We start from the raw sequence: 12,343 nt of genomic DNA, 5'->3' as shown, positions 1-12,343 counted from the left end.
TGACATGTCCTTCGGGTTTACTGTTCACTGTGTATCATGGCTATTTAGTGAGTTCCTTTTAAAATTAGCTCACTGAAATTCCAGTAAATCAGCATTTAAATATAGCTTCCACCTATGGGGGGGGGGGGGCGGAGAAGGAGAATGTCAAACCCCTCTCTTCCAGTGTCTATTATTTATAACAGATGCCTATTGTAAAATTTGTATGACTTTCCAGCATTGACTTCCAATTAAAGATAATGGCTTTGAAAGCTCTCTGAACCTATATTGTTATGTAGATGAAAGAAAGCCTTTAAAATTAATCTATGGACTCTCAGTAATAAAGGGCAGTTATCCAGTCCCCATTTTACAGAATAAAATCAGTGACGAATACCACAAAAATGTCAGGCTTCTCCTGCTCAGATCCAGAATCTAGTGAAACAGAACAACCAGTCAGGAATCAGTGGAGTCAAATTAGTGAAGCAGACTAGTGAATCTAAGAACCAGGGTGTGATGCAGGCAGACTAGTTGCCAGCTCATGCCAAGGCCCTAAGCCCCACTGAGCATGGACAAATGCATAACTGGAAACCAGTCTGGCTTGCCCGTGTGTTAGTATTATTAAAATAAATATTAGAGTTATAAAAATGCGTTTAGTATTTAGACTTTATGGAATGCTTGTAGGATGCTGCATGTATTAATCCTATTTGTAATATCTCTATCCCATGTGTAAGGTAATGTTTAAATGTTTGATCTGTAACTATACAGTCTTATCAAACATTTTTAAATTCTCCACAGTCGGGGGGAGAAGCATTACCACATATAAAATGCTAGTTTACCACAAGAGCTATTATCTCCTCCCCAGCAAAACAAAGTCTACAGGCATCAGCCAAGTCATTGTGGACAAAAAACTTATCTGCTCCTCCTACACTACTGAAGAGGGTAGGTGCACAAGCCCATGGCCCATCTCAGCTCAAATGCTGGGAGAAGGGAATAAAAATATCCCTGTGCTGCTTGAAATCTGAGGGAGCGATGATTTCTAAGCATAAGCAAGGAGTCCTCATCTGTTTAGATTGGGTTAGCCCTAAAGGACATATAAAGTTTGCTTATTATAGAAGTTTTCATTATGTTTTGGCATTTAAGACTGTTACTCATTGTGTGTGTCTGTTACCTGCTTTAAAATTGTAAATAACTCTCATTTCCTTCTTCTAGATAATAAACTTTTAGTTAGTTAATTACAGGATTAGCTACAAATGTTGTCTTTGATGAGAGATCTAGGGTACAATTGACCTGGGGTAAGTGACTTTGGGTGTGGGAGCAACCTGAATATTGTTGTAATTTTTGGGATAAGGGGCTATTTATCACAGAGGCAGGCTTGTCTGAGGTGGTAAGCTAGACTGGAGTGCCCAAGGGGACTCTGTGACTCCATGTTAAGGTTGTTACAGGTGTTTTAGGAGTTCACACTTGTTACTTTGTTGCTGAAATCTAATTTGGAGTAATGCCTTATTTCTGGACAGTCTGCCCTGAGGTTGGCACTCAAGGTTGTGAGCCTCTGCAGACAGCATGACACAGGGTTCTAATGTAGAAGTCACTGTATAGAATAGAAGTATAAACAATTTATTGTGAATTAAACTAAAAATGAAATAAAGTACCATAAATAACAAGCGCTGGGCTAGCATTAAGGAGTTTGGCCTATAATGCATCTTTGAAATTGATTTCCTACCATACAATCATGCAATAAATTGCTCCTTACTCACTAACCACCTGAGTTAGTCACCTGGGCTTTCATAGAGTGTTTTGTTGTAGTTGGGATGATGCTGAGGATGGCTTTCTCTAGACACCCTGGAGCTGTGGGGTAAATTTTGCCTTTATTTACACTCTGTACATTGACCTCAGCAGGGTATCACAGGATGTGGCGTAGCACAAAATCTGGCCAACGTGCTTTAATTTACCTGTTACACACTCCAAAATGTAAATAAAAGAAAAACAAAACAAAGGTACATTCATCTCAGGTTTGTGAAATCTTGGAGCATGATCCTCTGCTGCCTTGCACCTTGTGTAGCCAGTATGGCAGAGTTGTACACCCAATTTGCACAGGTGTACATGACTACACAAGATATAAGGTAGTGGAAAATCAGCCACTCTTTTGTTTCCTCAGTTTAATTAATGCAGTATTCTATTGTTATTTGCTTGTTTTATTTTTGAAAAACCTGCAGGATCCTAATATCAAAGAACCAATGTGCTGTTGGGTATAGGAGAGGCAGTTTGAGTGTTGCTTGGAACTGGGGCCTACCCACACGGAAAAATACAGACAGGGATAATGTGTACCACCTGTACATGTATCTGTGCATATATGAGAGAGAGAGCGAGAGACAGACAGACAGACAGACCTTTAGAAAGCAAATACATACTCATTGGTATTATTCAAGGTCCCAGAGGAAAAGTCATTAATATCTTAATTCTTGGTCCCGTTAGCCACCCCATTATATACTTGTTCATTAGAGTTTGGAAAAAGCGGTTATGCAAATAGAAACACTAAATATGTCAGCATGCTAGTGTTACACCAAGCAGGGTGGCCCAAACTTGGGGACATTGTGAATTTGCTTAGCTTTGTACCAAAAAGTGTGAATGGGGGGCAGGGTAATAGTAACCATAAGATTTTACCTGTAATAAATGTACTTTAAGTAGTGAGGGGTTTGTCAGTGATTTCAGCTTTTGTTCACGTGTCTTTGGAAGTCAAATTATTCCTCTGAAGGGGTCATGTACTCATAGAGTCACTTGACTGGCATCCACAGAGTGTATTTCAGGACTCGGTGGGTCACATTTTGAGCATGCTTGTTCTAAATAATGAGAAGAGAGTAAATTCCTGTATTTAGCTGGCTACTAGGCCTCAATCCTGCAAGCACTTATGCAAGTCCTTAACTTATGCACCTCATTAGTACCACTGAAGTCAATGGAACTACTCATATGTGTAAAATTAAGCATGTGTGTGTTTGCTGGATTGGGGGTTAAATGTCCGAGAAGTATACATGTCATATACCAACTTCCCCACTTGTCTCTTTGTGTTCTAACCAAACAACGTGGATGGGCAGCTGAGGAAAAATAAAACTAATAGAACTAATTTTATATTAATCATAATCATATCAGTTATGGCTCTATTTTTCAAAGCATCAAAGTTAGATCTCTTCTTATACATTAAATTTTCCTTACTTAAACACTTCTCACTTCCCCCTGTTTTCCAATAACTAATACTGTGCAGTGCATAGAATATTTTTATTTCCATCCCTTATGGTACTTGGTTTGACCCTTTATTGACCTATGCAGTGATGTTGTAGCCATGTTGGTCTCAGATATTAGAGAGACAAGGTGGGTGAGGTAATATCTTTTATTGGACCAACTGCTGTTGGTGAGAGAGATAAGCTTTCAAGCTTAGACAGAGTTCTTCTTTTAAGTCTCCCAGGCTTGAAAAAGAGCACCGTGTAAGCTCAAAAGCTTGTCTGTCTCACCAACAGAAGTTGGTCCAATAAAATGTATTATCTCACCCACCTTGTTTCCCTTAGTGACATGTACTTATCCCAAATGGTGAAGGTTTTTGAAAGGCTAGCTTGGTTGTATCTTCCTTTTTAAGTTTGCAGATTTGGTTTAATAACCGTACGAGAACTGCACAGTTTTCAGGAAAGGACATAATATTTACAATAATCGTTGTAAAAGAGGAGGACATAAAAGAAATCTCTTTTCCCTCTGCTCCAGCACTAAGCAGTGGCCTGCTAAACCCAGGGTTGTGAGTTCAGTCCTTGAGGGGGCCTCTTAGGGATCTGGGGCAAAATCAGTACTTGGTCCTGCTAGTGAAGGCAGGGGGCTGGACTCAATGACCTTTCAGGGTCCCTTCCAGTTCTATAAGATAGATATATCTCCATATATTAACAACAATGGTGGGACCTGGGTATATATGGCAAGCTCACTCTGTGCATTAATAATCAAACAGTTACATTGTTGAATATTCCATGCTGTAGCTATGTTCTTATAAACACACTATTTTGTTTGAATTCCTTTTATTTACTGCCTTTTTAACACAGGTGTTTTTCACTTGACAGCATGAGCGTGCTTGATTGCAAACATTAACCTTACTACTTCACTTTATCACTTAAACAAAAATAAATCAATATGGATGCCAACCCCTTTCTTTTCTAATGTCAGGGGGATGATGCTCATGTCTGGGCCCTGCTCTGGTACTCCCAAGTCCTGTACCCTCCCTCCATGTGGATCCTGACCCCTGGGATGGGGGTGGGGGAATAGTACTGTGGAGGCCATTGACACCATCCTTCTGTTCCCTTGTGGAAAGGTTGAGATCTGTCTCTGGAAGATGTAGGGTGGGTGTACGATCTAGCCCTGATTTCACTAATCATATAAAAAGTTATAGTGCAGCTTGGTTGAAACTTGCCTACAGCAAGATACTCCGTGGTCTGCTGTGGATTAGAATAAAATAAAATTAAATTAAAAAAAAAGATAGATCTAACTAGATATAATCTTAGATTTAACCAAAATAAAACAGAAAACTGAAATGTAATGGTTCATGATGCCCCACTAATTCTCAGAAATTTGACACTCCATTCTTTTTCTGAATCAGAGTGTCTGAAGTTAAAGTGTTACAGTTAGTAATATCTTCAGGACACTTAGTGTGGCATGCTACTAATTGAAATAAGTATTATTTTTCCAAACTAAAATGCTACTGAAAGAATATTTTCTGATAGTGTCATTATGAATTATTAAGAATAGCCAAAGTTTGTTTTCAAAAGAATACTGATAATGAGGCAAATTGGCAGTCAGGAGACTTGGTCCTATTCCAGGCCCTGCTATAGACTTCCTTTGCAGTATCGGGGGAGCCACTTGATTTCATGATACCTCAGTTTTCTCAGCTGTAAAATGGAGATAGGGCAATATTCTTAACTTCCAGATGTATGATAAGAGGTGTTTCATTTTTGTTTGGAAGTACTTTGTGATAGGATGAAAGGTACTATCAATGGAAAGTATTATTACTTTAAAAGAATTGCTACACTTTTGTTTTGTTAATGTGAAGGATAGATCCACAGCAAATAGAAGAGATATGCCTTTACTGCAAAGAGCAAACATGAATTACACTGACAAATATGGCCCTGCATATCACTTGTACTGTCAGACTGCATAAATTAGACCCTGACCTGGCAGGTGAAACTTCTCTCCTTTTTGAAGTCAGTAGGAGATGGGACATTTCTTACTTAAGCAAAATTCCCATTAACAGAAATAGGGATTTTGCCTGATTTAAGTAAGTAAGAGCAGGTCCAATTTCTCCATAGCCTGTAAATTCCAGAGAACACTGATAATGACAGCTGAGCGGGGTCACAATTTTAACTGTGACAAAAGATGCTGGTAAATCCAGTTTTTGTATTTTCTGAAGTCTTAAGTGACTTAAGTGGTAAAAAGTTTCCAAAGTGTTGTCATCTTCTCCAGGGGAGGCTCTTGCTTTTTTGCTGCCCCAAAGTTTGGCAGTCAGGCAGCCTTCGGCAGTGTGCCTGCGGGAGGTTCCCGGTCCCGCGGATTCGGTGGCTTGCCTGAGGGAGGTCCGCCAGTCCTGCAGCTTTGGCATATCCACCGCTGAATTGCCACCGAATCCGCGGGACTGGCGGACTTCCCGCAGGTATGCCGCCGAAGGCTGCCTGACTGCTGCCCTTGCAGGGACCAGCAGGGCGCCCCCTGCGGCTTGCTGCCCCAGGCACGCTCTTGGAGAGCTGGTGCCCGGAGCCACCACTGATCTTCTCAAACAGAAGTACACATTTATAAAATAAACACGTGCCGTTGTAAATGTGAACACCCTAGGAATATTCCAGAACTGATCATTAGAACATGAAGAACAATATTTGCTCCTGCAAGTGCCAGTGTGGAGTTACTGTCTGAGCAAATCTTCCTCTGAAAATGATCATTACTTCAGTGCTCCATACTATATAGGAATTTGGAAAGATGTTTGTAGCTTGTCTGTTTTTATCAGTGAATATCATTATCAGTATAGTTTCCAAAACTCTGAAGGCCAGATCCTGATCCCATGGAAATCAATAGGAATTTTGCCATTGCCTTCACTGGGTCTAGAATTTGCTACTAAAACTACAGAAATATGGAAAAACTGTAAGAAAATTAAATAATAATAAGTAACATCTTAAATCCTGTAAATAACTGTAGCATTTGAAATCTCTTCACTGCATACTTGTTTTCTTTTTTTGTTATAACTTCACTTCAGTAATTAATTGTCTAGATTTTTACATCTTCAGCTGTTCTGGAAAACAGTGAATCACTTGAAATCAGTGAAGCCAACACAACTATTCCTATTGTTTACACTGCTCCATGAAACCCTTTTGCCAAACTGATTAGATTTACAGTTCACTCACTAAGCTTGTCTGCTCATGGCAGCATAATGCAATGAATCTTATCACAGAATGAAACTGGAACTTCAGGAGAACAGTGCCCTCCTAGATGGAGTTTTCATGTGTCCATACTTTCTTAGGGTTCCCAGTGACCTTTCCCTTTTGCTGGTTGTAAATGTTTAGAGGTTGAATAAGAATTAATGCACTTCAACATTCCTCCTTGGCTAGCAAACTGTTGTAACATTTAAAAAATTCCTTGGAATAAATAAGAACAGGAAAGTGACAGCGGATTATTTTAGGGTGTAAAATAGGTATATGAAGTGAAAAGGCAAAAGAAGCCAATGTTTCTGTACAATAAAAGTTTAGTTCCTGAAGCCTCCGGAGCTAAATTTGTACCCTGATCCTAGAAGACTTATTTCTGTGCTTAATTTTATGCACTGTGAGCAGTCCCACTGAAATCAATGGAACAACTCACAGCACTAGTAAGTCTTAGCAGGTTCAGAGCAATAAATAGAAGTCTAGGTTTAATTACACTAGATTTTCATATCTTCCCAAAAAGGAACATTAACACAACTTGAAGTTATTTTAATGTGTCACATAATAAAAATGAAATCAAGTGTACATCATCTTTAGGTATAACACTATGTTAGTGTTTTCATAAATGTTGTATAGACTTATATTACGTATTTTAATATTTTCAAAGTAGAAAGTCCACTGAGAGACAACTATACACATTTATCGAGAGAAACCCTAACCCCATGTTTATCTACAGGAATGTATTGCATGGTTGGAGTTATGTGAACGTCCACAATTTCAGAAGCACTAAATCCAGTCACTTCTTTGTTTGTGATATCTGACTTTGTTTGTGATGTCTTGGTTTTGAAAGCACCAGGTCAAAGAATATGCCTCTGTCTAAGAGCTTGCCTTCACTGAGTTGTAGCATGTACCTTCAGCTGAGTTTATCTAATGATGTAATATTAAACCAATTTAGTTAAATCAGTGCAAAAAGTTGTATGCACACCCTTATTTTAATTTAAATTGGGTTTATTACAGTTGATTAGGAACAGGTTTAAGCCAAGCCATTCTTGAAACAAAATAAGACTCTCCACACAGGGTTTTGCACCACTTTAACTAAATCAAAGCGAGTTTATGTGTACATAACCCCTACACTGTGGAATATGCTGCTATATAAATGTATTTTTTATAAAAAATATAAATAAAACAAATGCATTTATTAAGAGGTAAATATTACATGTGCTAATGGTTATATGCCAGTTAATTCTTAAATATATACAATGGGGCTTGGTTATGAATAGCTGACATAGCTGGTGCAGGGAGGTAATTTACACCTGATCAATGCCCATTGGTGAGGATTCACCCAGGTGAAGTTAGTGTTTCTGCTGCTGCCCTCTCTTGGGTGGCAGGGCTGGTTTAATTTCTGTTGGGGTTCCACTGGCATGAGTCACTGGGAGAGGGTGCTGAATCATCCTAGTCCTCAGCTATGCAGTTCTCTGGCCAGAGCTGCATATCTTCTGGGCAACAGTGGACCTTCATGGCCTTGCTAGTGTAAAGGAGATTGTGGTCTCTTTGCAGACATTCCACCACTGGGGACCTCTACTGGGTGGGATGCCTTCTAGTGTGAAAACTGTCTAAACTAGCTTAGACTCTGAAGTGAATCTAAGTGATTACCTGTATGTTCAAAATATTGACAGGTTAAAAAAATGTAGTTTTTAATGAAGGTTTGAATCACTAAAAGATTAATTTGGTGATACACCATAAAAACTTGTAATCATTGTTAAACAATGTAATGTTTCCTGATTTTGCAATGTACATTCCTTTTATATTCAAGGGTTCCATTTATGGTGGTTATTTTGCTGTAGGAAAAATACCTTGTTGCATAGCAATACTATCTAATCTTGGAACATCCACAGAAAAACTTTTTCAGGTTTATGCAGCGTGCAATTAACAGTTGTTGTCCTCCACATTCCCAATGTTCTATATCTGTTTTTCTTGGTTACTTTGAGTTACATGAGTGAAATTTTCAAAGGGACCTCAATTCAGCCCGTATAACAGCGCCCAGGTACCTCATTTCCACATGTAATATTTTGTATATACAGCACTGCTATTTACACTTACAAAGTGGTTAGATGTCCTACTATCTGATTTCTGTGAATAAACAATGGGCTGAATCCTGAGGGCCTTACTTAGGGTCTTAGTGTTTTTTGCAGTCTTTGCTCAGCTAAAACTCTTAGCTGATTTTCGTGGGAATTTTGCCTCCGTTAGGGAGATTGAGTACAATAAATGAAAGGATTTCTAGCTTTAGGATCTGCAGTTTAAACTAGGCAGCCATCTGCAATGTAGGGCTATCCATAGGGTTACCAACTTTCTAATAGCACAAAACCGAACACCTTAACCCCACCTCCTGCCCGCCCCTTCTCCGAGGCCTCACCTGCACTCACTCCATTCCCTCTCCCTCCATGGCGTGCTCTCCCGCACCCTTACTCACTGTGCAGGGTGTTGAGGTGTGGTAGGGGGTGAGGGCTCTGGCTAGGAATGCAGGCTCCAGGGTGGGGCAGGAGATGAGGGGTTCAGGGTGTGGGAGGGGGCTCCAGGCTGGGGTCAGGGATTGGGATGTAGGAGGGAATGAGGGCTCCAGCTAGGGGTGTGGGCTCTGGGGTGGGGTCAGGGATGAGGGGTTCGGAGTGCAGGAGGGGGTTCCAGGCTGGAGTCAGGGGGGCCTCAATGGGCTCGCACTGGTTCTGAGTCCTGACTTGCAGTCTGCTGACCCAAATGCTGGAGCGCTGCCCCAGTGCTGTGGTGTGCTCCAGCTGGCTGCAAGGAGAGGCTCAGTCTGGGCAGGGATCCCTGTGCATGGCCTGAGGGGAGTCTGGCACCAGCCTCCAGCACAGGAAGGCTCGGGCTGGTAAATCTCCATGTAGGGGGGCACAAACGCTTTGCCCCTCATCTCCCAGCCCACGCCTGGTGCTGTGCATGGGCGGTGTCACTGCGGCCTTCGGTGCTGGGTCTCTGTGGGATCCTCGCTGCCAGGATGGACTGACTGCATGGGACACTGTGCAGCACTGGCCGCCTCCCTCTGAGTTCCTCTTGACCGCACCGCCTGCCCTTTATTCTTCGGAGCCAGAAGTAGCGGCCTGGCTGTGGGTAGAAGCCAGAGGCGGCGGTTTGTCGGGGGGGGTGAGTGTTTGGGCGGGGGCCCAAGCCACCTACAAGCCAGACCTGCTGCCCACTTCCGGGGCACCCAGCAGAGCCAGCGCAGGCAGGGAGCCTGCCTTACACTGCACCGGCACCGACTGGACTTTTAATGGACGGGTTGACGGTGCTGACCGGAGCTGCCAGTGTCCCTTTTTGAGCAGGCATTCGGGTCAAACACTGGACACCTGGTCACCGTAGTCTATCCAATGACGTTATTCAGAAGCAATATACCTTACAAATAGGCATCTGAAGGAGGTGAAAATGACAACTGTGTAGCATCTGGTGTCTACTTGACTGATTTACTCTCCAGAAAATCATAATGTCCATTTGACAGGTCATTTGTTTTCTTCTTATTCTGTCTGAAATAGTGCAACTGTTAGTAGCTTGGAGACTTCTAAGATTGAATACTAATTTTTCAGACCAGCCCTTGAAGATCTCAGCTGCCTTTCCTGATCTTGTGTACACTGCAGGGGCAGCTCTATGTATTTTGCTGCCCCAAGCACGGCAGTCAGGCAGCTTTCAGAGGCATGCCTTTGGGAGGTCCGCTGGTAACGCAGATTTGGCAGCATGCCTACGGGAGGTCCGCTGGTCCCGCGTCTTTAGTGTACCCACCACCAAATTGACGCCGAAACCATGGGACCGGTGGACCTCCCGCAGGCATGCCACCAGAGGCAGCCTCACTGCCGCCCTCACGGTGACCGGCAAGCCACCCTCTGCGGCGTGCCGCCCAGGCACGCGCTTGGTGCGCTGGTGCCTGGAGCCACCCCTAGTACACTGGGCTGGGAAATGAGTCTGAAAGCCCAGCTTAAACTTGTTTTAAACACAGTGCCAGTTGAATCAATTACTAGTGTGGTTTCGTTGGTGCATGCCTGAAGTATTGAAGTTCTAACATATAATTAGAGTGAATATCAAGATTCAATTTAGAAATTTTGCTTGTTTTTTATACGCATGATTCCACTACTACTTGATGATCTGTAGGCCCTGCCTCTGAACAACCTACAACAGGGGTGGACAACTCCAGCACTGAGCTCCTGCTGCTGGCCATGGATTTCTGGTGAGTCCCACACACAGCAGAATCTGCTCTAATGTATATACTCAGATTACATGGCCATTAATTTTATTCATGATGAACACCTCAAGCCATTTTATAGCTCCTCATAAGATTTACTCAAGTAATGGTCTCTTTAGGATCTATCTAAATATCTGTTAATAATGAAACGATACCTGAAGAGCCAGAACATGGTAGCCTTGGGTGATTGGATTGTGTACTCAGGCATAAACAAATATTGTGTGAAATTCTGGAATCACTGAAATCAATGGGAGTTTTTCCATTGTCTTCAGTAGAGCCAAGATTTCACCCACTGTGTGCAAATGTGGTGTACAGCTATCACATGTCAGTAATGAACTCTGTTGTAAGGTGGGAATCTCATAGGTTTTTTAGAATCTTTGTTTCTCTACATGAGATTTTTTCTCCTATTTGTTTTTTGACTTTTAGGGCTCGGGAAGTGTAGTGAGGTCTCTCACAATTATATTATAAATATCTCAGAATCCTATTTTTGCCTCCTTTAAAGGTATCCAATACCCTCCAGGAGGCTAGAGTTTAATACATTATAACCCCTTTAATACCTTGCATGTTCCCATTTGTCACCACCATTTCTCTAACTCATCAGAAAAGATAACTGCCCAAGGAGTATTTACTAATAAGGGTATGTCTACACTGCCCACCATTACAGCGCAGCCACGGCGATAAAGCACTGTCTATACTGTCGTGTTTCAGCGCTAGAACTTTTGTCGCTCGGGGGGTGTTTTTTCACATCTCTGAACGACTAAAGTGTTAGCACTGAAAGTGGCAGTGTAGACACAGCCGAAGATGTTTGCTCTCCAGACAGTTCAAACTGATCATTCTAAAACTGCTTGAAGAAACGTGCCTCAGAACTTGGGTGGAAAAATGATCTCTTCTTGTCAAAGATAAAAGTAGATAGTTATTGTGGAAAACAAGGGAAAGGAGCTGATACAGAATATTGAAAGCAATGTGAATCTAGAATCTATGAACTGAAATTCTCAACATAAATTTTTCCTTCATCCAGGATATCTTTTAAAACGATGACTGAAAACATCGTACAGCAGTAGAAGATTTCAGATCAGAAATATTGTAACTCAGTTCTGAATCGTTATCTACAAAGGTGGAGTATGTTTTTCCTTTGTAAAGGAATACTAATCTGGTAGAGTGCTACAAGCTGTTGTTTTTTATATGTTTAAAAGAAAAGGGAAAATAAATGTTAAAGATTTGCACATCTATTAATCTGGTACTGCCAGTTAGTTTATTTTTAAAAAGAAGGAAAAGTCCAGTAGTAAATAGAAAAGTAAAGTTTGAGAAATTAATTTCTAAACAAATAAGGAGAGTGGGCTAGATAATTAGACAGCAGCAGCCTTCATTTAATGATTAATTATGTAAATATATCCACAAAGTTAGGGAGGCCTGAGATGGCCAGTGGAGAATTCTTCATGTGTAGGGGAACTCAGCTGGTGTACAACTGGCAGAGATGGCTCAATTGCCTCCTGTGTCAACCACCCTTAGCCCCTACCTGCCATAGGGGGTGTCAAGGTTTCTTTCCCCACTCTGAACTTTAGGGTACAGATGTGGGGACCTGCATGGATACTTCTAAGCCTAATTACTAGCTTAGCTTTGGTATACTGCCACCACCAAGAATTCCAGTGTCTGGGGCACTCTCTGTTCCCCCAAAACTTCGTCCCCTCCCTGGGTT

This window comes from Chelonoidis abingdonii, chromosome 10 (assembly GCF_003597395.2).
Source record: "Chelonoidis abingdonii isolate Lonesome George chromosome 10, CheloAbing_2.0, whole genome shotgun sequence".
Classification (NCBI taxonomy): Eukaryota; Metazoa; Chordata; order Testudines; family Testudinidae; genus Chelonoidis; species Chelonoidis abingdonii.
Note: the sequence above shows the minus strand (reverse complement) of the source record.